General features: G+C 45.6%; 1 long non-coding RNA gene across 4 annotated transcripts in view; it reads right to left on the minus strand.

The window, feature by feature from the left end:
- LOC309643390 overlaps positions 1–25,431 on the minus strand; it is a 2,123,356-nt gene that overhangs the window by 1,576,458 nt on the left and 521,467 nt on the right. The gene's annotated exons all lie outside the window — the stretch shown is intronic.

Genomic DNA, 25,431 nt, shown 5'->3' on the forward strand with positions numbered 1-25,431 from the left:
AGGAGATAAACTGAAGCGGGCTTCATGGGGTATGAGATGGAGGAAAGGAAGGTCTTAGGGAATTAAAGGGTTTACTGCACACATGAGCAGAGTCTCAAAATTAATCATTTGAACGTACAGAGGGGGATCGATCTCCCAAATGACACCGGTTAGGAAGCAACGGTACGCCCTGTAGAATTCCTAGAGACAGCACAAATCAACTGTTTCGATGGAAAATTCGGCGGGACCCTTGATTTCCATGGGAATATAGAGAAAAGAGACACTGATCTGGCTTGCAGGTATTTAGGAAGTTGTTAGCCTGACATCACATACTAGTCTCATGTAAGTAGGCCGTCTGAAGTATGAAGCTTAGGGGAAAAACCTTGAAGAAAACTTAAAAGCTTAAGCCACACCTCTATACTACACCACCTTTCACAGTTTCTTCTCAGATAAGCAGCATCCCCATCAGTGAAGAAACTCACATCCCATAATAGGAACAACAGGCCTAAAAATTAAATGTGTGTCTTTGGAGGTCCCATCTATGCGATATCTTCCTGGTACCAGAAAAGTCCCCAGGAAGATCGATCTTTGCACCCCTGAAAGCTTACCACCAAGGAAAATGACTAGGTCCATAGATTTCCTCCCTCAAACCAGCCTACCTCACACATAAATCACTAGCAACTCAGCCCTTAACTCACATTATCACAGTCACAAGAGTGGTTAGGGAGAAAAGCACTAACCAGGGGAACTAACACAGAGGCAATCCAGGCCAAGCTGGGCTGGTGGCAGATATCTGCTCCTTACGCTCGGGTGCATAATGCGACTCACCACAATGCCTTTTTCACAGACCCTTTTTAAAGTTTCTCCACAAAATCCAACAGCTCAAGTTAGCTCATGACGCTTCAAGGTAAACAATCGTCAAGAGAAAAACATGCAATATGTCTTACAATGTTGGATTCCTTACAAATAGGACAAGGAAATAACCATGTAGACAAAACCAGAGCATTTGAAAACATCTGCGTTCTACAAACATACCAGTGAATGCTATAAATAAGGTAATATGACATAAAACAAAATGAAAACTAGATGTGAGACTGTTCTCTTCAGTGTACAGACTTCATGGCAGTTGCTGCACGATCTAGCTACTTATATCTACAACTCTCTGTTCTGTTAATACAAAATGAGGCCCAAGTGTGTCAACTTGTTTCCCACAGAAACCAAAAAACCTACATGCATCTCTTTTCTCCGGTGCCCTTTCACCTTACCTGCTCCCAGTTCTCCACCAATGTCCTCCTCTTTCTCTAATTATTCTCCTCTTCATTGTGCTTGGCCTTGCACCCAAGCATGCAAGACAGAGAGTCCTAGAGGTCCGAGATTCTAGAGGGGCTGTTTGCAAGGGGGAGGAGATTACGGTAACTGCCACACTGTATATACTTCTGTGCAAAGAAAGAGGGACAGTGTTCAGAATGTCTCTCACATATAAAAAGAGCTGGATGGCAGGATACCTGTGTGGCCCAAGGAACTAGAGCTAGCAAATCATGGGCAAAACAATTGCAACCAAAGGCTGGAAGAGGAAAGGTCTGCAACCAGCTCTGTCTCCTGGCTCTCTGGTATTTGCTGCCAATGGGCAGAGTCTATTTCGTGAAGCATCAAGCACTGAAAAGAAGACTCCTGCTGCTGGAAGTTGACAGGAAGGAACATCCAATGCAAGATCAAGGCTTGTCCTAGAAGCAATGCCCATAATGGAAGAAAAAAAAAAAAAAAAAAGAAAGCGGAAGAGAAATGTTAAGTCGCAAGTCCAACCTGGCCCCCAGCCTAGCCCAGCCCAAGGAAGGTAGGAGTCAAGGAGAAGAAACTAAAAGAGAAGAGCCTTGGACCACAACATTCTCCACAGGGTACACTCAACAAACTTCACCCTGCTCTTTAACCAAGTTACAACTGTAATAGTTCAAACTACATGGCTCTTTCCTTCCTAAGGATACTAGTTAAATAAGATCTATATAGCTCTAAGTATATGATACATAAAATAGAATACTCTGTAGAATATAAGTAACTGTTAGTTAATTATATTAATGAACGTCTGTAAGAAATGTTGCAATGATTTCCCTAATGGAAGAGCCTGGGGGAGGTAAATCTGTCTTCTAGGATTTCCTCCCCAGAGCTCAGAAATTGAGGGGTTGTTTTAGCTCTCCTACGCTCTCTTCACCCAAGCCCGCCCTCCTGTTGGGGATCGGACCTCCCTATTGGCTAGCTCATACCTTTCAACTGCCTGCTTTGTGACATCACTCTCCTACCAAACCTACTACCACTTGGTAGAGGTCTTGGGGTTTCCGTGGAGCCGTTTGGACCAGTAACCAGTGACCTTTGTACTGGACACGTGCGCCGTTCAGCTGCAGCCACTCAGACATCCTCTAGTGTTGTCTCCTCATCCCTTGTACCTGCAGTTGATGTCTCCTCTTCTCTGACCATGTCAGGTAAGAAAAGAAACTTTGGAAAGTTTTGCGTTCGATTTCTTTTGCCCCTAAATTGAGGAGGAGATTCAAAATAGCGTGGAATAATGAGGGAAAGTATTGAACTACAAGTCTGGAGACCTAATTTCAGTTTTGACTTTGACGTTTACTGTCTGTGTGACTTTGGACAAATCACTGACTGCCTCACAAAGCCTGCTGCTTTCCTTATCTGTTACGTTAGGATACCACATTGGGTTGATCACTCTGATCCCCTTCTTTTCCAATATTGAGCCTTAAAGGGTACCCATGTAGAAAATGAAATCAGAGACTTCTCAAAAGAGTGTTTCAACAGAAACATAGAAAAGCCAGGTGACACAGAAAACTAGCGATATATACCAAGATGTTTCATCTCCAATGGTCTCCCTCCACTAGTATTTCGACTAGTTGAAAAGAGAGAATAGGGAGAGAGGATGGAGAGTACTGGGCTATATAGGGAGGCACAGAGTCAAACGTAAGCAAGTTTAGGATTGTTTTCATTAGCACAGGCCAACAGGAACCAAGAGATGGGAAAAAAATATAAGAATGAAGAGGGAAAGCATAGAGGAGCTCTCAAGAAAGAGGCAGTTTGCCATGGAATGTTGATGGGAGCCAAAGATTTTAAATTAAAGCAGAAACAGCACAGAGGGAAATCTGCTCAGAGCAGGGCAAAACAAAGCTGATGGTAGCAAATCCTTACATTAACAGACTAAGAAGGAAAGTAAGGCCAGAACAGGGGATCACCAGGAAGGGCAGCCTATCAGAAAAGTCATACTCCGTTTTCTTTCTTTTATTGCCTCTCTGAATACAGCTGGCACTTGACAGTTTGGAATAGAAACATTTTAGAAGTATGTTTTAGAAATGATGCTTCCTAGAAACCAGAAACCAAAGTGGTTATCTAGGGGGCTGCTTTTCAGTGTTCTATTCTTTCTAATTTTTAAACTAGGTAGACATTTGACCAATTAAACATTTTAAATGATATCTTCTACATTGAATCAGAAGGACTATTTCCTTTGTGTGATATGTAGCTTCTAAGGCAAGGTTGCTTTTCAATTTTTACAGTTATTTCCTTCCTAACACAGACAGCACATTGATCAACAGCCATCGTTCGCTTGTAGATCTTAGCTACCGGAGAAGAAAAAGAAAAAGTCAAGCCCCACATCTCTAATTCCCCATTTAGGGAATTCCCTGGCGGTCCAGCGCTTAGGACTCGGTGCTTTCACGGCCAGGGCCACGCGGCGCGGCAAAAGAAAAAAAGAAAACACAAACATCCACGTTTATCTAAAACAATGTTGTGGAGTCCTTTGGATTTTCTTACATTTGAAAATCTTTTTTAATTGGATTCTAGGGATGATGGTTTTTTGAGGTCTTGGGATGTCATCTTCTTGGATGTGGAAGATGATTCTAAGTTCTAGGATAAATACAAAAACCTTCTTGATACTTTTTAAGCTTCCTTTCTGCTTATTATATGAGTTATATTCATGGAAAGATATATTTCTCCTAGGCTTAATACCTGTTACTTGCTGGGTAAAAATATGAATGAGCACAATAATGAAACTCTTTTACACTTACTATTTTGCTGTCTGCTTTGTACCGGTTTTCATTGAAATACTTGTCTATATATGTTGTGGCTACCTATACATTCACATTTGTTGCATTCTGTTGCTTGTTATGCATTTTTTACTGATTTATCGTCTCTGTCTGTATGCATTGGCTAGGAATTCATTCACCTCTATCACCTCCATCGTGTTTTTTGGTTAATAGTATTCACTAAAATAGAGTGGGCAAAATTCACTTTCATAATATTGCATGTATGGTACAGAATGTCATTTGTTAGTAAATTCATTAGGCTTTGATACTTGCCCACATACCCCAGTTTTCATTAATATCTATGGATTTCTTTTTCGTTACGTAACATGTTTTTCATGATTTTTCTTTGTCTTTCTAGAACTTATTGTATCTTCCTCCATATAAATCATACGCAATAGATCAGCTTATTCATCTATTAATTATTACTGCTATTATTATTGGTGGTGGTGTTATAACCACTTTATAGATGAGTAATCTGAAGTAATCAGATAACTTTTCTCTTTCCAAAAGCACTTAAGAAATCCACTTTCGGGTAATCATTTTGAGGTAGGATGAGAAACCAGGCTTGAAGAGGGCAAACATGACTCTTTCAGTTCACCAGTTGGACTGAGCTATACGTCAACTCTAGGTAATAGCGTGGGAACTGCACAAGCAAAGGGAGACACTGAAGATGACAATGGTAATGGCCGTACTGTTTTCTAATGGACAAAAAAAAATGCTTATATTATAAGTTCTATTTCTCCTGCTTTCTGGCAGTATCATGCTCAGAGTGGAGTCCTGGCAAGGAAGTCAGGATACTTAGGTTCTGAAACCTGGTAATGACACTAACATAATGAGAGAACCTGAACAAGTCAACCCGACCTCTCTGAGCCTCAGTTTCCTTACTCGTGAAATGAGACTGAAAAAAGAGAAAGTTCTCTAAGGGCCTCCTAGTTCTAAAATGCTTCCAGTCTAGGAAATAGCATAGAAGTCAATACGAGTGCAGGCTGAAGGGAAAGACAGGGCAGGGAGAAGGTTGCTTCCAGCCTAGAGAACAATGTCTGAACCATACCACTTGGCTCTTCTGCCCATCTGTGCCCAAGATGGGAGCACAGGCAGTTAATACAGAAGAGTGGAAAACTGCTCAGTCCTTACAGCCATCATTAACTGTCTGATTTTGGGTTTCTCAGGAAGGGTCGATAGTAGAGGTGTCCTGAGAGCAAGAACCTTAAGATAATGCTGTTCCTCAAACGTAGTGAGAATTTCTCAACCTCCCTGAGTTTTTCATGACCCTCTTGTTCTTACAGAAAATTTCCAAAATCCATCTCTACTTGGAACTCTAAATTCTCTGCAGCATTCTCTTCCTGTGGTGAGCAATGCAACTTCCCTAACACGAAGTGTCTGCAACTTCTCCAGAGTCTCTGCCCCTGCCGTCAGTTCGGCATCGGCTACCGGTACCTCTTTCCAGACACTCATGGGTAGTGCCTACCTTTACCAACATTCCAGCACGACTATGTTATCTGGAGTTACTGACCACAGCCAGATCTCCACTTCAGCTCCTTCCTATCCAGGTGTTCTTGAGTGGGACATCACAGGAAGCACTGAAAAGAATTCCTCTTCACTCGGAGACTTTACTCTGGCACTCACTGACCGGCACCCAGCTGCTTCCTCCATGTTTATGGCAGCCCAGTATGATAAAACTTCAGACGCCAATAACATGGTCCCTCTATATCCATCACTTTCTGACAGGCTTGCTCAGGGAGCACCATCTCAGATTCCAAATCAGGGGCATAGCCGCCTGTCACTTCCCTACCAGGAAGGAAGCCAGGTATATTACTATAACCAAGGCACACTGGGGTCTTCACTGTATGGAGAACTTGGCTCCTGCCCGCAATCCTATGGCTCCGCGTCATACACAGGAAGTAGGGCCTCTGCGCAACCAGAAATGGGAATGGGACTGAAGGAGATTCAGCCCACAAATATCCGACCACCAGCTTCCACCTCTGCAATCTGCCACCCTGTGTCTGCTCAACGCATCACAGAAACAAGTTTTCAAGGTGAGTATACAAACGGCAGAGCAAGTTGAAGAATGAGGTCGGCATTCACAAATGGGGTCAAATCGACAGCTGGGAAGGGGTGTAGAGACAGGTAGAATTTAGATCCTGAGCCTTTAGTAACCACTACCTTCGCTCAGTGCCCTCTGTTTTTAGACTCTATGTAAGAACACCTAGGGCTTCCCTGGTGGCGCCGTGGTTAAGAATCCGCCTGCCAATGCAATGCGGGGGACACGGGTTCGAGCCCTGGTCTGGGAAGATCCCACATGCCGTGGAGCAACTAAGCCCATGTGCCACAACGACTGAGCCTGCATTCTAGAGCCCGTGAGCCGCAACTACCGAAGCCCACGCGCCTAGAGCGCATGCTCCGCAACAAGAGAAGCCCGCACACCGCAACCAAGAGTAGACCCCGCTAGCCGCAACTAGAGAAAGCCCGTGCACAGCAATGAAGACCCTGTGCAGCCAAAAAAATAAATACGTAGAATAAATAAGTTCAAACAATCAATCAATAAATAAACGTAAATTAAAAAAAAACAAAAAAACAAAAAAACAAAAAGAACACCTAATGCAGGTGGGAAGGTGGCAGGGACACTGTAAAGGTCATCTATGCTACATGTACAAGAACCCCGAGAGCACACCAATAGGTACCACATTTTTCACTGCTGTAGCCGAGCATTCCCCCTGTACTACCACACTGTAGCACTCCCTTCCCTCGTCTACTGCTACAGTCTCTTTGGAAGGTGTCTCAGAACTCTTGTTATGAGAGTGCCAGTTGAAGTGTCCTCACTTCCGTCATTTATACCAGGATTTAAGACCTTGTGGTCCGAGATCCTGTCCAGAGAGCAAGCAGGCTAAGACTCTGTCTTTGTTTCTGTATTTCATCAGAAAGGGCTCTACCCCCTCTCCTAGTTCATGGTGTGAAGTGTTCTTAGCCTCTCGGGAAAGTGGGGAGAATTGAAAGGACTCTATATGAGAATGCTAGGCTTTGTAAAACATTTCAGTTGTTTAAAAAGAAGACTCATTTTGTATTGGACTTACAACAGTCCTATGAGATACAAAGAGAGCCAAGGATCAGTGACATGAAATGATCACCAGTTAAGCATTACAACAGTCACCGCTTACCTCGTAGCATAGGGCACTGTCCATGATCCTTAAGAAGAGTTAGTAGAAATGCCTTGCCCATCTTGCCCCTGAACCCCTTGAAAGGTACATGACTGCTGTGTTGGTGTTTAGGGGGAGCATCTCATTTACCAGGGACTGACTTCTCCCTTGATCCCTTTGTAGTGATGGAGACTTCCCTGGTGATGAAAAATTCCCTGGGATTGCAACCTCCAAGCCAGACGTTTTGTGTGACACAAACTCAAGAACTCCCCAAGTCCTGCAGTAGCAGAAACAGTCACATACTTGAGAGTAACCCACCATCTGAACTTGGGGACATTTCAGTGACAGCTCCAGTCCAGAGTGCCAGGCGTCTCCTGGCCCTGCCTCCAGCTCCAAGCCAGGGACAAACAGAGAGTAAGAACGTGGAGGATATCAAAACCAAGCTGTCAAAGCCTCTGGAGGCCTACCAGATCCCAATAGAAAACCAAGATCCTCCACTACTCCCTTTAGGAATCCCTGATATTCCCCAGCCGCTGGCCTGCACCGATCCCCTCAGCCAAGAGGAGCAGCCTGGTTCTGAAAATGCTGATCTGGGAGAGAACAGCCTGAGTCGTCAGGACCTAGGGACACTTGAAAATGGGACTGAACCTAGCAGTGGTCTTGCAGACATTACTACACTGGCGGAGGATATTCACCTTCCCCAGCTCTTTAATTCTTGGAAAGATCTTGATCGATCCCAAGGTCCCAACGTGATCAAAGCTGAAGACACCAGAGCCATTAAGGTGAATCAGGTGCAGGAAAAGCCAAGTGTCGTAAAGGTTCCCTCTGATCAACCCAGGAAGAACAAACAGAAAGCCTCTGAGCCTATCGGTGGTGCTCCCAAGGCCAAAATCCAGCCAAAGGATCCAGAGTGCCTGTTAGGGGGAGAAGCGGTTATATGCACTGCTGCAGTCAGTGACAGGGCTCCTGCGAACACGGCCAAGCACTCTCAAGGCAAACCTCAGAAAGCTGCATCCGGAAAGATCAGCAAAACTGAGAGCCATGGGCAGGAAAAGACCAAAAGGACCAGAGGAAGAAACAAGGCTGAAGAGAACAAGCAGTCAGGGAACAAAGTCAAGGCAGAAGACAAGCCAGCAATCCCCAACACGAAGCGAAAGGAACACCAAACTGAGCTTCGCCAAGAGAGCTTTCAAAAGCCTCGAACCTCCCTTGGCGTGCGCATGCTGGAGTCTGTGAAGGTTCTTCATGCGCTGGGGAAGAAGAATGAGACGAAAACTGGGCTCTCTTCCTGTCGGCTCTTGGGAAATTCAAGCAACCCCAAAGACCCCCAGCCACCCCCAGCGATCCAGCCACGGCGGCATACCCCACGTGAGGGTAAGAGGCCTGAGAAAACGCAAGTCCAAGCCCAGAAACCAGACAGCAGTGCTGAAACAGAGTGTCCATCTCCATCCCAGTGTGAGCGGCCTCCTCCTGGGAAGGTCAAGTTGATACCTCTGCCTTTTTCTGCCTGGGACAAGCCTCAAGCTCGACCCGCTCCTCGGAGGCCACAGTCTCTGGCCTCACATCGGCCTGCTGTGGCTTACCGTGCCCAGCCTGGTTCTACTGACTCAGCTCAACCTGCTGCAGTCAATTCATCCCAGCCAGCTCCTGCCTCTTTGCCAGGTCCCGCCAAACCAGCTCAGCCAACTGTGGCCAACCCAACCCAACCGGCTTGGACCAACCATACCCAGCCTCGTGTCCCTCAGCCTGCTGCTCCTAGGCCTGCACCCTACAAAACTTCATCTGGCGCTTCTCTCCAGCGCGAGCCTGTTCCCCCTGCTGTGACTAAGCGCCAGTCCCCACCCAAGCTCCAAACCCAACTTCTACTCCAAGACTTCAGCAAGCAACGAGTTCCATGGAGGGAACCCAACGTGCCTGAGCCAGTCATGTCAAAGCCCATCGAACAAGAGCAGAGGCCAGAGCGAGAGGCCATGAAGAGGCGGGCTCAACAACAACGGGAGAATGCTGCCAGATACACCTCTTCGGGGAAGCTGCAATTTTTCACCCAGAGGGACAAAGAAATGGAAATTGCTGACTACTACGGATACGTCAGGTGACAGCTGCTAGGATTCTTGCTGCCACCTTGGCTACCAGCGGTTCTTCCATACATAGGTAAGATAGGTATAGAACCGAATAAGTAAATGGAATAGAATTAATAGATGAGTAATAAACCTTTCGAATTTTGAGATGCTGCTAACTGGGGCGTGAGAAAGGAAGGCCTGAAAGTTGGATGGGAGAATGAAGGAAAGGGGTAAAAACTGAGGAAAGAGGAAGGAACTTGGCCCAGGGCTAGGAAGGCCAAAAGAGACGTATGGATTTAGGAAAGGAAGCAGGAGTGAGGATGAAATGGCAGAAGTAAAAAGCAGGGTCAGGGGTCTGGGTTGAAAGAACACAATTGGAGTAGAGTTGAAGGTGACAGGAGATGAGTCTAGGTTTACTAGGAGAAATAGAAACAAAGTCTCTCGGGGAGGTTGGCCTTAAGTCTCACAACCACCAGATAGGTATTTCAGAAAACAAGAGGTTCACGACACATCTCTGAAAGGTTTGAGTTGCCTTATTCAGGTGTGATTATAGTGGGGGAATAGGCAAATCTACCAGAGAAGTGGCTAGGGCTCAGAGTCCTCCTAGGGGCAGCTGACGACAGGGGCAGAGCCAAGGGAACTGCTGCATCAGGAGGCCCACGAACAAATCAGGGGCATAGCCGCCTGTCACTTCCCTACCAGGAAGGAAGCCAGGTATATTACTATAACCAAGGCACACTGGGGTCTTCACTGTATGGAGAACTTGGCTCCTGCCCGCAATCCTATGGCTCCGCGTCATACACAGGAAGTAGGGCCTCTGCGCAACCAGAAATGGGAATGGGACTGAAGGAGATTCAGCCCACAAATATCCGACCACCAGCTTCCACCTCTGCAATCTGCCACCCTGTGTCTGCTCAACGCATCACAGAAACAAGTTTTCAAGGTGAGTATACAAACGGCAGAGCAAGTTGAAGAATGAGGTCGGCATTCACAAACGGGGTCAAATCGACAGCTGGGAAGGGGTGTAGAGACAGGTAGAATTTAGATCCTGAGCCTTTAATAACCACTACCTTCTCTCAGTGCTCTCTGTTTTTAGACTCTATGTAAGAACAGCTAGGGCTTCCCTGGTGGCGCCTGCCAATGCAGGGGACACGGCTTCGAGCCCCGGTCTGCGAAGATCCCACATGCCGTGCTGCAACTAAGCGCATGTGCCACAACGACTGAGCCTGCATTCCAGAGCCCGTGAGCCGCAACTACCGAAGCCCACGCGCCTACAGCCCATGCTCCGCAACAAGAGAGGCCACCGCGATGAGAAGCCCGCACACCGCAACCAAGAGTAGACCCCGCTAGCCGCAACTAGAGAAAGTCCGTGCACAGCAATGAGGACCCAGTGCAGCCAAAAAAATAAATACGTAGAATAAATAAGTTCAATCAATCAATCAATCAATAAACGTAAATTAAAAACAAACAAACAAACAAAAAAACAGAACACCTAATGCAGGTGGGAAGGTGGGAGGGACACTGTAAAGGTCATCTATGCTACATGTACAAGAACCCCGAGAGCACACCAATAGGTACCACATTTTTCACTGCTGTAGCCGAGCATTCCCCCTGTACTACCACACTGTAGCACTCCCTTCCCTCGTCTACTGCTACAGTCTCTTTGGAAGGTGTTTCAGCACTCTTGTTATGAGAGTGCCAGTTGAAGTGTCCTCACTTCCGTCATTTATACCAGGATTTAAGACCTTGTGGTCCGAGATCCTGTCCAGAGAGCAAGCAGGCTAAGACTCTGTCTTTGTTTCTATATTTCATCAGAAAGGGCTCTACCCCCTCTCCTAGTTCATGGTGTGAAGTGTTCTTAGCCTCTCGGGAAAGTGGGGAGAATTCAAAGGACTCTCTATGAGAATGCTAGGCTTTGTAAAACATTTCAGTTTTTTAAAAAGAAGACTCATTTTGTATTGGACTTACAACAGTCCTATGAGATACAAAGAGAGCCAAGGATCAGTGACATGAAATGATCACCAGTAAGAATTACAACAGTCACCGCTTACCTCGTAGCATAGGGCACACTGTCCATGATCCTTAAGAAGAGTTAGTAGAAATGCCTTGCCCATCTTGCCCCTGAACCCCTTGAAAGGTACACGACTGCTGTGTTGGTGTTTAGGGGGAGCATCTCACTTACCCGGGACTGACTTCAACCTTGATTCCTCTGTAGTGATGGAGACTTCCCCGCTGATGAAAAATTCCCTGGGATTGCAACCTCCAAGCCAGACCGCTTTCCTATGGAATGACAGAGAACTTCAGAGAACTTGTCAAGATGAAACACCAGTCAGTCTGCGGGAGAAAGGGAAGAAGAGAACGATGGAAATCGTTTCTGGGAAACTATTTTTACATTATGTTTTGTTTGTTCCTGGTAAATAAACTGAAATCTTCTTAACATTCAAACAAAATCTAAACCACTAAATTCAACAACACAGGAGTATAACTTTTGAAAAAAATTTCTTTGGCTGCGCAGCATGTGGGATCTTAGCTCCCCAACCAGGGATTGAACCCACGCCTGCTGCATTGGAAGCGCAGAGTCTTCACCACTGGACCACCAGGGAAGTCCCAGGAATAGAACTTTTAAAGGAGAAGGTATAAACCCCTGGGTTATCTGAACTGGAGATTTTTAGTAAGAAGTCAATAGATCTTTTGTTAGGCACATTTTATGTTAGGCTGTCTCCCTGCACAGGACGCAGGCGCCTTGAAAATGGAAATCACATCCCTCTATAGTACGTCCCTCTTCTTTCTGCTTTGCAGTTTGCTGCTCCACTTGTTCAACCCCACCTAGTAATAACCTATACTTCCCTTGTTCCTGTTTTCCCATCTGGAAAACAGACAAAAGGCAACCAAACAACGCAAAGGTCTCAACAAATAAGGGATACCCAAAACCAGAGATGGCCAGAACTTCTGTATCCCTCATGAAACCTAGCCCGGTGTTCAATACTTAGGTATCATTAATACATGCGTGTTGACTGAAACAGTTGAAACGCAATTCTTCCACTTCCCAGTTTAGTTTTAGTCCTCATACAAAACCTGATCATCAAATTCCTTAATGCTAGGAATCACAGTGAAAAATAATTTCTCAACTGACTTCTGTCAGATGAGTGAGAACTAAGGTTAATTCAGTGTATCTGAAGCATAGAAAGTGAGGGCAAACGTGGCACAAGATGGGGCTAGAGAAGCAGAGAGGATTCTAGAGCACGCAGAGTCTTAAAGGCCACCAGTGTGTTTTCTATTCTCAAAACAATGTTTGTGAGCGATGTTTATGAGCAATGTTCCAACTTGCTTTGAAGCTTTCTTGTGTGAAGAATGGATTGGAGGGAAACAAGATATATGGACACTAGTTAGGACCTAATCGCAACAGACAGGCAAGTTCAGTATTAGGATGTTGAGGGAGAGCTGACAGATTCCAAAGAAATTCAGGAGATAAACTGAAGCGGGCTTCATGGGGTATGAGATGGAGGAAAGGAAGGTCTTAGGGAATTAAAGGGTTTACTGCACACATGAGCAGAGTCTCAAAATTAATCATTTGAACGTACAGAGGTGGATCTCCCAAATGACACCGGTTAGGAAGCAACGGTACGCCCTGTAGAATTCCTAGAGACAGCACAAATCAACTGTTTCGATGGAAAATTCGGCGGGACCCTTGATTTCCATGGGAATATAGAGAAAAGAGACACTGATCTGGCTTGCAGGTATTTAGGAAGTTGTTAGCCTGACATCACATACTAGTCTCATGTAAGTAGGCCGTCTGAAGTATGAAGCTTAGGGGAAAAACCTTGAAGAAAACTTAAAAGCTTAAGCCACACCTCTATACTACACCACCTTTCACAGTTTCTTCTCAGATAAGCAGCATCCCCATCAGTGAAGAAACTCACATCCCATAATAGGAACAACAGGCCTAAAAATTAAATGTGTGTCTTTGGAGGTCCCATCTATGCGATATCTTCCTGGTACCAGAAAAGTCCCCAGGAAGATCGATCTTTGCACCCCTGAAAGCTTACCACCAAGGAAAATGACTAGGTCCATAGATTTCCTCCCTCAAACCAGCCTACCTCACACATAAATCACTAGCAACTCAGCCCTTAACTCACATTATCACAGTCACAAGAGTGGTTAGGGAGAAAAGCACTAACCAGGGGAACTAACACAGAGGCAATCCAGGCCAAGCTGGGCTGGTGGCAGATATCTGCTCCTTACGCTCGGGTGCATAATGCGACTCACCACAATGCCTTTTTCACAGACCCTTTTTAAAGTTTCTCCACAAAATCCAACAGCTCAAGTTAGCTCATGACGCTTCAAGGTAAACAATCGTCAAGAGAAAAACATGCAATATGTCTTACAATGTTGGATTCCTTACAAATAGGACAAGGAAATAACCATGTAGACAAAACCAGAGCATTTGAAAACATCTGCGTTCTACAAACATACCAGTGAATGCTATAAATAAGGTAATATGACATAAAACAAAATGAAAACTAGATGTGAGACTGTTCTCTTCAGTGTACAGACTTCATGGCAGTTGCTGCACGATCTAGCTACTTATATCTACAACTCTCTGTTCTGTTAATACAAAATGAGGCCCAAGTGTGTCAACTTGTTTCCCACAGAAACCAAAAAACCTACATGCATCTCTTTTCTCCTGTGCCCTTTCACCTTACCTGCTCCCAGTTCTCCACCAATGTCCTCCTCTTTCTCTAATTATTCTCCTCTTCATTGTGCTTGGCCTTGCACCCAAGCATGCAAGACAGAGAGTCCTAGAGGTCCGAGATTCTAGAGGGGCTGTTTGCAAGGGGGAGGAGATTACGGTAACTGCCACACTGTATATACTTCTGTGCAAAGAAAGAGGGACAGTGTTCAGAATGTCTCTCACATATAAAAAGAGCTGGATGGCAGGATACCTGTGTGGCCCAAGGAACTAGAGCTAGCAAATCATGGGCAAAACAATTGCAACCAAAGGCTGGAAGAGGAAAGGTCTGCAACCAGCTCTGTCTCCTAGCTCTCTGGTATTTGCTGCCAATGGGCAGAGTCTATTTCGTGAAGCATCAAGCACTGAAAAGAAGACTCCTGCTGCTGGAAGTTGACAGGAAGGAACATCCAATGCAAGATCAAGGCTTGTCCTAGAAGCAATGCCCATAATGGAAGAAAAAAAAAAAAAAAAAAGAAAGCGGAAGAGAAATGTTAAGTCGCAAGTCCAACCTGGCCCCCAGCCTAGCCCAGCCCAAGGAAGGTAGGAGTCAAGGAGAAGAAACTAAAAGAGAAGAGCCTTGGACCACAACATTCTCCACAGGGTACACTCAACAAACTTCACCCTGCTCTTTAACCAAGTTACAACTGTAATAGTTCAAACTACATGGCTCTTTCCTTCCTAAGGATACTAGTTAAATAAGATCTATATAGCTCTAAGTATATGATACATAAAATAGAATACTCTGTAGAATATAAGTAACTGTTAGTTAATTATATTAATGAACGTCTGTAAGAAATGTTGCAATGATTTCCCTAATGGAAGAGCCTGGGGGAGGTAAATCTGTCTTCTAGGATTTCCTCCCCAGAGCTCAGAAATTGAGGGGTTGTTTTAGCTCTCCTACGCTCTCTTCACCCAAGCCCGCCCTCCTGTTGGGGATCGGACCTCCCTATTGGCTAGCTCATACCTTTCAACTGCCTGCTTTGTGACATCACTCTCCTACCAAACCTACTACCACTTGGTAGAGGTCTTGGGGTTTCCGTGGAGCCGTTTGGACCAGTAACCAGTGACCTTTGTACTGGACACGTGCGCCGTTCAGCTGCAGCCACTCAGACATCCTCTAGTGTTGTCTCCTCATCCCTTGTACCTGCAGTTGATGTCTCCTCTTCTCTGACCATGTCAGGTAAGAAAAGAAACTTTGGAAAGTTTTGCGTTCGATTTCTTTTGCCCCTAAATTGAGGAGGAGATTCAAAATAGCGTGGAATAATGAGGGAAAGTATTGAACTACAAGTCTGGAGACCTAATTTCAGTTTTGACTTTGACGTTTACTGTCTGTGTGACTTTGGACAAATCACTGACTGCCTCACAAAGCCTGCTGCTTTCCTTATCTGTTACGTTAGGATACCACATTGGGTTGATCACTCTGATCCCCTTCTTTTCCAATATTGAGCCTTAAAGGGTACCCATGTAGAAAATGAAATCAGAGACTTCTCAAAAGAGTGTTTCAACAGAAACATAGAAAAGCCAGGTGACACAGAAAACTAGCGATATATACCAAGATGTTTCATCTCCAATGGTCTCCCTCCACTAGTATTTCGACTAGTTGAAAAGAGAGAATAGGGAGAGAGGATGGAGAGTACTGGGCTATATAGGGAGGCACAGAGTCAAACGTAAGCAAGTTTAGGATTGTTTTCATTAGCACAGGCCAACAGGAACCAAGAGATGGGAAAAAAATATAAGAATGAAGAGGGAAAGCATAGAGGAGCTCTCAAGAAAGAGGCAGTTTGCCATGGAATGTTGATGGGAGCCAAAGATTTTAAATTAAAGCAGAAACAGCACAGAGGGAAATCTGCTCAGAGCAGGGCAAAACAAAGCTGATGGTAGCAAATCCTTACATTAACAGACTAAGAAGGAAAGTAAGGCCAGAACAGGGGATCACCAGGAAGGGCAGCCTATCAGAAAAGTCATACTCCGTTTTCTTTCTTTTATTGCCTCTCTGAATACAGCTGGCACTTGACAGTTTGGAATAGAAACATTTTAGAAGTATGTTTTAGAAATGATGCTTCCTAGAAACCAGAAACCAAAGTGGTTATCTAGGGGGCTGCTTTTCAGTGTTCTATTCTTTCTAATTTTTAAACTAGGTAGACATTTGACCAATTAAACATTTTAAATGATATCTTCTACATTGAATCAGAAGGACTATTTCCTTTGTGTGATATGTAGCTTCTAAGGCAAGGTTGCTTTTCAATTTTTACAGTTATTTCCTTCCTAACACAGAGAGCACATTGATCAACAGCCATCGTTCGCTTGTAGATCTTAGCTACCGGAGAAGAAAAAGAAAAAGTCAAGCCCCACATCTCTAATTCCCCATTTAGGGAATTCCCTGGCGGTCCAGCGCTTAGGACTCGGTGCTTTCACGGCCAGGGCCACGCGGCGCGGCAAAAGAAAAAAAGAAAACACAAACATCCACGTTTATCTAAAACAATGTTGTGGAGTCCTTTGGATTTTCTTACATTTGAAAATCTTTTTTAATTGGATTCTAGGGATGATGGTTTTTTGAGGTCTTGGGATGTCATCTTCTTGGATGTGGAAGATGATTCTAAGTTCTAGGATAAATACAAAAACCTTCTTGATACTTTTTAAGCTTCCTTTCTGCTTATTATATGAGTTATATTCATGGACAGATATATTTCTCCTAGGCTTAATACCTGTTACTTGCTGGGTAAAAATATGAATGAGCACAATAATGAAACTCTTTTACACTTACTATTTTGCTGTCTGCTTTGTACCGGTTTTCATTGAAATACTTGTCTATATATGTTGTGGCTACCTATACATTCACATTTGTTGCATTCTGTTGCTTGTTATGCATTTTTTACTGATTTATCGTCTCAGTCTGTATGCATTGGCTAGGAATTCATTCACCTCTATCACCTCCATCGTGTTTTTTGGTTAATAGTATTCACTAAAATAGAGTGGGCAAAATTCACTTTCATAATATTGCATGTATGGTACAGAATGTCATTTGTTAGTAAATTCATTAGGCTTTGATACTTGCCCACATACCCCAGTTTTCATTAATATCTATGGATTTCTTTTTCGTTACGTAACATGTTTTTCATGATTTTTCTTTGTCTTTCTAGAACTTATTGTATCTTCCTCCATATAAATCATACGCAATAGATCAGCTTATTCATCTATTAATTATTACTGCTATTATTATTGGTGGTGGTGTTATAACCACTTTATAGATGAGTAATCTGAAGTAATCAGATAACTTTTCTCTTTCCAAAAGCACTTAAGAAATCCACTTTCGGGTAATCATTTTGAGGTAGGATGAGAAACCAGGCTTGAAGAGGGCAAACATGACTCTTTCAGTTCACCAGTTGGACTGAGCTATACGTCAACTCTAGGTAATAGCGTGGGAACTGCACAAGCAAAGGGAGACACTGAAGATGACAATGGTAATGGCCGTACTGTTTTCTAATGGACAAAAAAAATGCTTATATTATAAGTTCTATTTCTCCTGCTTTCTGGCACTATCATGCTCAGAGTGGAGTCCTGGCAAGGAAGTCAGGATACTTAGGTTCTGAAACCTGGTAATGACACTAACATAATGAGAGAACCTGAACAAGTCAACCCGACCTCTCTGAGCCTCAGTTTCCTTACTCGTGAAATGAGACTGAAAAAAGAGAAAGTTCTCTAAGGGCCTCCTAGTTCTAAAATGCTTCCAGTCTAGGAAACAGCATAGAAGTCAATACGAGTGCAGGCTGAAGGGAAAGACAGGGCAGGGAGAAGGTTGCTTCCAGCCTAGAGAACAATGTCTGAACCATACCACTTGGCTCTTCTGCCCATCTGTGCCCAAGATGGGAGCACAGGCAGTTAATACAGAAGAGTGGAAAACTGCTCAGTCCTTACAGCCATCATTAACTGTCTGATTTTGGGTTTCTCAGGAAGGGTCGATGGTAGAGGTGTCCTGAGAGCAAGAACCTTAAGATAATGCTGTTCCTCAAACGTAGTGAGAATTTCTCAACCTCCCTGAGTTTTTCATGACCCTCTTGTTCTTACAGAAAATTTCCAAAATCCATCTCTACTTGGAACTCTAAATTCTCTGCAGCATTCTCTTCCTGTGGTGAGCAATGCAACTTCCCTAACACGAAGTGTCTGCAACTTCTCCAGAGTCTCTGCCCCTGCCGTCAGTTCGGCATCGGCTACCGGTACCTCTTTCCAGACACTCATGGGTAGTGCCTACCTTTACCAACATTCCAGCACGACTATGTTATCTGGAGTTACTGACCACAGCCAGATCTCCACTTCAGCTCCTTCCTATCCAGGTGTTCTTGAGTGGGACATCACAGGAAGCACTGAAAAGAATTCCTCTTCACTCGGAGACTTTACTCTGGCACTCACTGACCGGCACCCAGCTGCTTCCTCCATGTTTATGGCAGCCCAGTATGATAAAACTTCAGACGCCAATAACATGGTCCCTCTATATCCATCACTTTCTGACAGGCTTGCTCAGGGAGCACCATCTCAGATTCCAAATCAGGGGCATAGCCGCCTGTCACTTCCCTACCAGGAAGGAAGCCAGGTATATTACTATAACCAAGGCACACTGGGGTCTTCACTGTATGGAGAACTTGGCTCCTGCCCGCAATCCTATGGCTCCGCGTCATACACAGGAAGTAGGGCCTCTGCGCAACCAGAAATGGGAATGGGACTGAAGGAGATTCAGCCCACAAATATCCGACCACCAGCTTCCACCTCTGCAATCTGCCACCCTGTGTCTGCTCAACGCATCACAGAAACAAGTTTTCAAGGTGAGTATACAAACGGCAGAGCAAGTTGAAGAATGAGGTCGGCATTCACAAATGGGGTCAAATCGACAGCTGGGAAGGGGTGTAGAGACAGGTAGAATTTAGATCCTGAGCCTTTAGTAACCACTACCTTCGCTCAGTGCCCTCTGTTTTTAGACTCTATGTAAGAACACCTAGGGCTTCCCTGGTGGCGCCGTGGTTAAGAATCCGCCTGCCAATGCAATGCGGGGGACACGGGTTCGAGCCCTGGTCTGGGAAGATCCCACATGCCGTGGAGCAACTAAGCCCATGTGCCACAACGACTGAGCCTGCATTCTAGAGCCCGTGAGCCGCAACTACCGAAGCCCACGCGCCTAGAGCGCATGCTCCGCAACAAGAGAAGCCCGCACACCGCAACCAAGAGTAGACCCCGCTAGCCGCAACTAGAGAAAGCCCGTGCACAGCAATGAAGACCCTGTGCAGCCAAAAAAATAAATACGTAGAATAAATAAGTTCAAACAATCAATCAATAAATAAACGTAAATTAAAAAAAAACAAAAAAACAAAAAAACAAAAAGAACACCTAATGCAGGTGGGAAGGTGGCAGGGACACTGTAAAGGTCATCTATGCTACATGTACAAGAACCCCGAGAGCACACCAATAGGTACCACATTTTTCACTGCTGTAGCCGAGCATTCCCCCTGTACTACCACACTGTAGCACTCCCTTCCCTCGTCTACTGCTACAGTCTCTTTGGAAGGTGTCTCAGAACTCTTGTTATGAGAGTGCCAGTTGAAGTGTCCTCACTTCCGTCATTTATACCAGGATTTAAGACCTTGTGGTCCGAGATCCTGTCCAGAGAGCAAGCAGGCTAAGACTCTGTCTTTGTTTCTGTATTTCATCAGAAAGGGCTCTACCCCCTCTCCTAGTTCATGGTGTGAAGTGTTCTTAGCCTCTCGGGAAAGTGGGGAGAATTGAAAGGACTCTATATGAGAATGCTAGGCTTTGTAAAACATTTCAGTTGTTTAAAAAGAAGACTCATTTTGTATTGGACTTACAACAGTCCTATGAGATACAAAGAGAGCCAAGGATCAGTGACATGAAATGATCACCAGTTAAGCATTACAACAGTCACCGCTTACCTCGTAGCACAGGGCACTGTCCATGATCCTTAAGAAGAGTTAGTAGAAATGCCTTGCCCATCTTGCCCCTGAACCCCTTGAAAGGTACATGACTGCTGTGTTGGTGTTTAGGGGGAGCATCTCATTTACCAGGGACTGACTTCTCCCTTGATCCCTTTGTAGTGATGGAGACTTCCCTGGTGATGAAAAATTCCCTGGGATTGCAACCTCCAAGCCAGACGTTTTGTGTGACACAAACTCAAGAACTCCCCAAGTCCTGCAGTAGCAGAAACAGTCACATACTTGAGAGTAACCCACCATCTGAACTTGGGGACATTTCAGTGACAGCTCCAGTCCAGAGTGCCAGGCGTCTCCTGGCCCTGCCTCCAGCTCCAAGCCAGGGACAAACAGAGAGTAAGAACGTGGAGGATATCAAAACCAAGCTGTCAAAGCCTCTGGAGGCCTACCAGATCCCAATAGAAAACCAAGATCCTCCACTACTCCCTTTAGGAATCCCTGATATTCCCCAGCCGCTGGCCTGCACCGATCCCCTCAGCCAAGAGGAGCAGCCTGGTTCTGAAAATGCTGATCTGGGAGAGAACAGCCTGAGTCGTCAGGACCTAGGGACACTTGAAAATGGGACTGAACCTAGCAGTGGTCTTGCAGACATTACTACACTGGCGGAGGATATTCACCTTCCCCAGCTCTTTAATTCTTGGAAAGATCTTGATCGATCCCAAGGTCCCAACGTGATCAAAGCTGAAGACACCAGAGCCATTAAGGTGAATCAGGTGCAGGAAAAGCCAAGTGTCGTAAAGGTTCCCTCTGATCAACCCAGGAAGAACAAACAGAAAGCCTCTGAGCCTATCGGTGGTGCTCCCAAGGCCAAAATCCAGCCAAAGGATCCAGAGTGCCTGTTAGGGGGAGAAGCGGTTATATGCACTGCTGCAGTCAGTGACAGGGCTCCTGCGAACACGGCCAAGCACTCTCAAGGCAAACCTCAGAAAGCTGCATCCGGAAAGATCAGCAAAACTGAGAGCCATGGGCAGGAAAAGACCAAAAGGACCAGAGGAAGAAACAAGGCTGAAGAGAACAAGCAGTCAGGGAACAAAGTCAAGGCAGAAGACAAGCCAGCAATCCCCAACACGAAGCGAAAGGAACACCAAACTGAGCTTCGCCAAGAGAGCTTTCAAAAGCCTCGAACCTCCCTTGGCGTGCGCATGCTGGAGTCTGTGAAGGTTCTTCATGCGCTGGGGAAGAAGAATGAGACGAAAACTGGGCTCTCTTCCTGTCGGCTCTTGGGAAATTCAAGCAACCCCAAAGACCCCCAGCCACCCCCAGCGATCCAGCCACGGCGGCATACCCCACGTGAGGGTAAGAGGCCTGAGAAAACGCAAGTCCAAGCCCAGAAACCAGACAGCAGTGCTGAAACAGAGTGTCCATCTCCATCCCAGTGTGAGCGGCCTCCTCCTGGGAAGGTCAAGTTGATACCTCTGCCTTTTTCTGCCTGGGACAAGCCTCAAGCTCGACCCGCTCCTCGGAGGCCACAGTCTCTGGCCTCACATCGGCCTGCTGTGGCTTACCGTGCCCAGCCTGGTTCTACTGACTCAGCTCAACCTGCTGCAGTCAATTCATCCCAGCCAGCTCCTGCCTCTTTGCCAGGTCCCGCCAAACCAGCTCAGCCAACTGTGGCCAACCCAACCCAACCGGCTTGGACCAACCATACCCAGCCTCGTGTCCCTCAGCCTGCTGCTCCTAGGCCTGCACCCTACAAAACTTCATCTGGCGCTTCTCTCCAGCGCGAGCCTGTTCCCCCTGCTGTGACTAAGCGCCAGTCCCCACCCAAGCTCCAAACCCAACTTCTACTCCAAGACTTCAGCAAGCAACGAGTTCCATGGAGGGAACCCAACGTGCCTGAGCCAGTCATGTCAAAGCCCATCGAACAAGAGCAGAGGCCAGAGCGAGAGGCCATGAAGAGGCGGGCTCAACAACAACGGGAGAATGCTGCCAGATACACCTCTTCGGGGAAGCTGCAATTTTTCACCCAGAGGGACAAAGAAATGGAAATTGCTGACTACTACGGATACGTCAGGTGACAGCTGCTAGGATTCTTGCTGCCACCTTGGCTACCAGCGGTTCTTCCATACATAGGTAAGATAGGTATAGAACCGAATAAGTAAATGGAATAGAATTAATAGATGAGTAATAAACCTTTCGAATTTTGAGATGCTGCTAACTGGGGCGTGAGAAAGGAAGGCCTGAAAGTTGGATGGGAGAATGAAGGAAAGGGGTAAAAACTGAGGAAAGAGGAAGGAACTTGGCCCAGGGCTAGGAAGGCCAAAAGAGACGTATGGATTTAGGAAAGGAAGCAGGAGTGAGGATGAAATGGCAGAAGTAAAAAGCAGGGTCAGGGGTCTGGGTTGAAAGAACACAATTGGAGTAGAGTTGAAGGTGACAGGAGATGAGTCTAGGTTTACTAGGAGAAATAGAAACAAAGTCTCTCGGGGAGGTTGGCCTTAAGTCTCACAACCACCAGATAGGTATTTCAGAAAACAAGAGGTTCACGACACATCTCTGAAAGGTTTGAGTTGCCTTATTCAGGTGTGATTATAGTGGGGGAATAGGCAAATCTACCAGAGAAGTGGCTAGGGCTCAGAGTCCTCCTAGGGGCAGCTGACGACAGGGGCAGAGCCAAGGGAACTGCTGCATCAGGAGGCCCACGAACAAATCAGGGGCATAGCCGCCTGTCACTTCCCTACCAGGAAGGAAGCCAGGTATATTACTATAACCAAGGCACACTGGGGTCTTCACTGTATGGAGAACTTGGCTCCTGCCCGCAATCCTATGGCTCCGCGTCATACACAGGAAGTAGGGCCTCTGCGCAACCAGAAATGGGAATGGGACTGAAGGAGATTCAGCCCGCAAATATCCGACCACCAGCTTCCACCTCTGCAATCTGCCACCCTGTGTCTGCTCAACGCATCACAGAAACAAGTTTTCAAGGTGAGTATACAAACGGCAGAGCAAGTTGAAGAATGAGGTCGGCATTCACAAACGGGGTCAAATCGACAGCTGGGAAGGGGTGTAGAGACAGGTAGAATTTAGATCCTGAGCCTTTAATAACCACTACCTTCTCTCAGTGCTCTCTGTTTTTAGACTCTATGTAAGAACAGCTAGGGCTTCCCTGGTGGCGCCTGCCAATGCAGGGGACACGGCTTCGAGCCCCGGTCTGCGAAGATCCCACATGCCGTGCTGCAACTAAGCGCATGTGCCACAACGACTGAGCCTGCATTCCAGAGCCCGTGAGCCGCAACTACCGAAGCCCACGCGCCTACAGCCCATGCTCCGCAACAAGAGAGGCCACCGCGATGAGAAGCCCGCACACCGCAACCAAGAGTAGACCCCGCTAGCCGCAACTAGAGAAAGCCCGTGCACAGCAATGAGGACCCAGTGCAGCCAAAAAAATAAATACGTAGAATAAATAAGTTCAATCAATCAATCAATCAATAAACGTAAATTAAAAACAAACAAACAAACAAAAAAACAGAACACCTAATGCAGGTGGGAAGGTGGGAGGGACACTGTAAAGGTCATCTATGCTACATGTACAAGAACCCCGAGAGCACACCAATAGGTACCACATTTTTCACTGCTGTAGCCGAGCATTCCCCCTGTACTACCACACTGTAGCACTCCCTTCCCTCGTCTACTGCTACAGTCTCTTTGGAAGGTGTTTCAGCACTCTTGTTATGAGAGTGCCAGTTGAAGTGTCCTCACTTCCGTCATTTATACCAGGATTTAAGACCTTGTGGTCCGAGATCCTGTCCAGAGAGCAAGCAGGCTAAGACTCTGTCTTTGTTTCTATATTTCATCAGAAAGGGCTCTACCCCCTCTCCTAGTTCATGGTGTGAAGTGTTCTTAGCCTCTCGGGAAAGTGGGGAGAATTCAAAGGACTCTCTATGAGAATGCTAGGCTTTGTAAAACATTTCAGTTTTTTAAAAAGAAGACTCATTTTGTATTGGACTTAACAACAGTCCTATGAGATACAAAGAGAGCCAAGGATCAGTGACATGAAATGATCACCAGTAAGAATTACAACAGTCACCGCTTACCTCGTAGCATAGGGCACACTGTCCATGATCCTTAAGAAGAGTTAGTAGAAATGCCTTGCCCATCTTGCCCCTGAACCCCTTGAAAGGTACACGACTGCTGTGTTGGTGTTTAGGGGGAGCATCTCACTTACCCGGGACTGACTTCAACCTTGATTCCTCTGTAGTGATGGAGACTTCCCCGCTGATGAAAAATTCCCTGGGATTGCAACCTCCAAGCCAGACCGCTTTCCTATGGAATGACAGAGAACTTCAGAGAACTTGTCAAGATGAAACACCAGTCAGTCTGCGGGAGAAAGGGAAGAAGAGAACGATGGAAATCGTTTCTGGGAAACTATTTTTACATTATGTTTTGTTTGTTCCTGGTAAATAAACTGAAATCTTCTTAACATTCAAACAAAATCTAAACCACTAAATTCAACAACACAGGAGTATAACTTTTGAAAAAAATTTCTTTGGCTGCGCAGCATGTGGGATCTTAGCTCCCCAACCAGGGATTGAACCCACGCCTGCTGCATTGGAAGCGCAGAGTCTTCACCACTGGACCACCAGGGAAGTCCCAGGAATAGAACTTTTAAAGGAGAAGGTATAAACCCCTGGGTTATCTGAACTGGAGATTTTTAGTAAGAAGTCAATAGATCTTTTGTTAGGCACATTTTATGTTAGGCTGTCTCCCTGCACAGGACGCAGGCGCCTTGAAAATGGAAATCACATCCCTCTATAGTACGTCCCTCTTCTTTCTGCTTTGCAGTTTGCTGCTCCACTTGTTCAACCCCACCTAGTAATAACCTATACTTCCCTTGTTCCTGTTTTCCCATCTGGAAAACAGACAAAAGGCAACCAAACAACGCAAAGGTCTCAACAAATAAGGGATACCCAAAACCAGAGATGGCCAGAACTTCTGTATCCCTCATGAAACCTAGCCCGGTGTTCAATACTTAGGTATCATTAATACATGCGTGTTGACTGAAACAGTTGAAACGCAATTCTTCCACTTCCCAGTTTAGTTTTAGTCCTCATACAAAACCTGATCATCAAATTCCTTAATGCTAGGAATCACAGTGAAAAATAATTTCTCAACTGACTTCTGTCAGATGAGTGAGAACTAAGGTTAATTCAGTGTATCTGAAGCATAGAAAGTGAGGGCAAACGTGGCACAAGATGGGGCTAGAGAAGCAGAGAGGATTCTAGAGCACGCAGAGTCTTAAAGGCCACCAGTGTGTTTTCTATTCTCAAAACAATGTTTGTGAGCGATGTTTATGAGCAATGTTCCAACTTGCTTTGAAGCTTTCTTGTGTGAAGAATGGATTGGAGGGAAACAAGATATATGGACACTAGTTAGGACCTAATCGCAACAGACAGGCAAGTTCAGTATTAGGATGTTGAGGGAGAGCTGACAGATTCCAAAGAAATTCAGGAGATAAAC

This window comes from Balaenoptera physalus (assembly GCF_965194825.1).
Source record: "Balaenoptera physalus genome assembly, chromosome: 15".
NCBI classification, from domain to species: domain Eukaryota; kingdom Metazoa; phylum Chordata; class Mammalia; order Artiodactyla; family Balaenopteridae; genus Balaenoptera; species Balaenoptera physalus.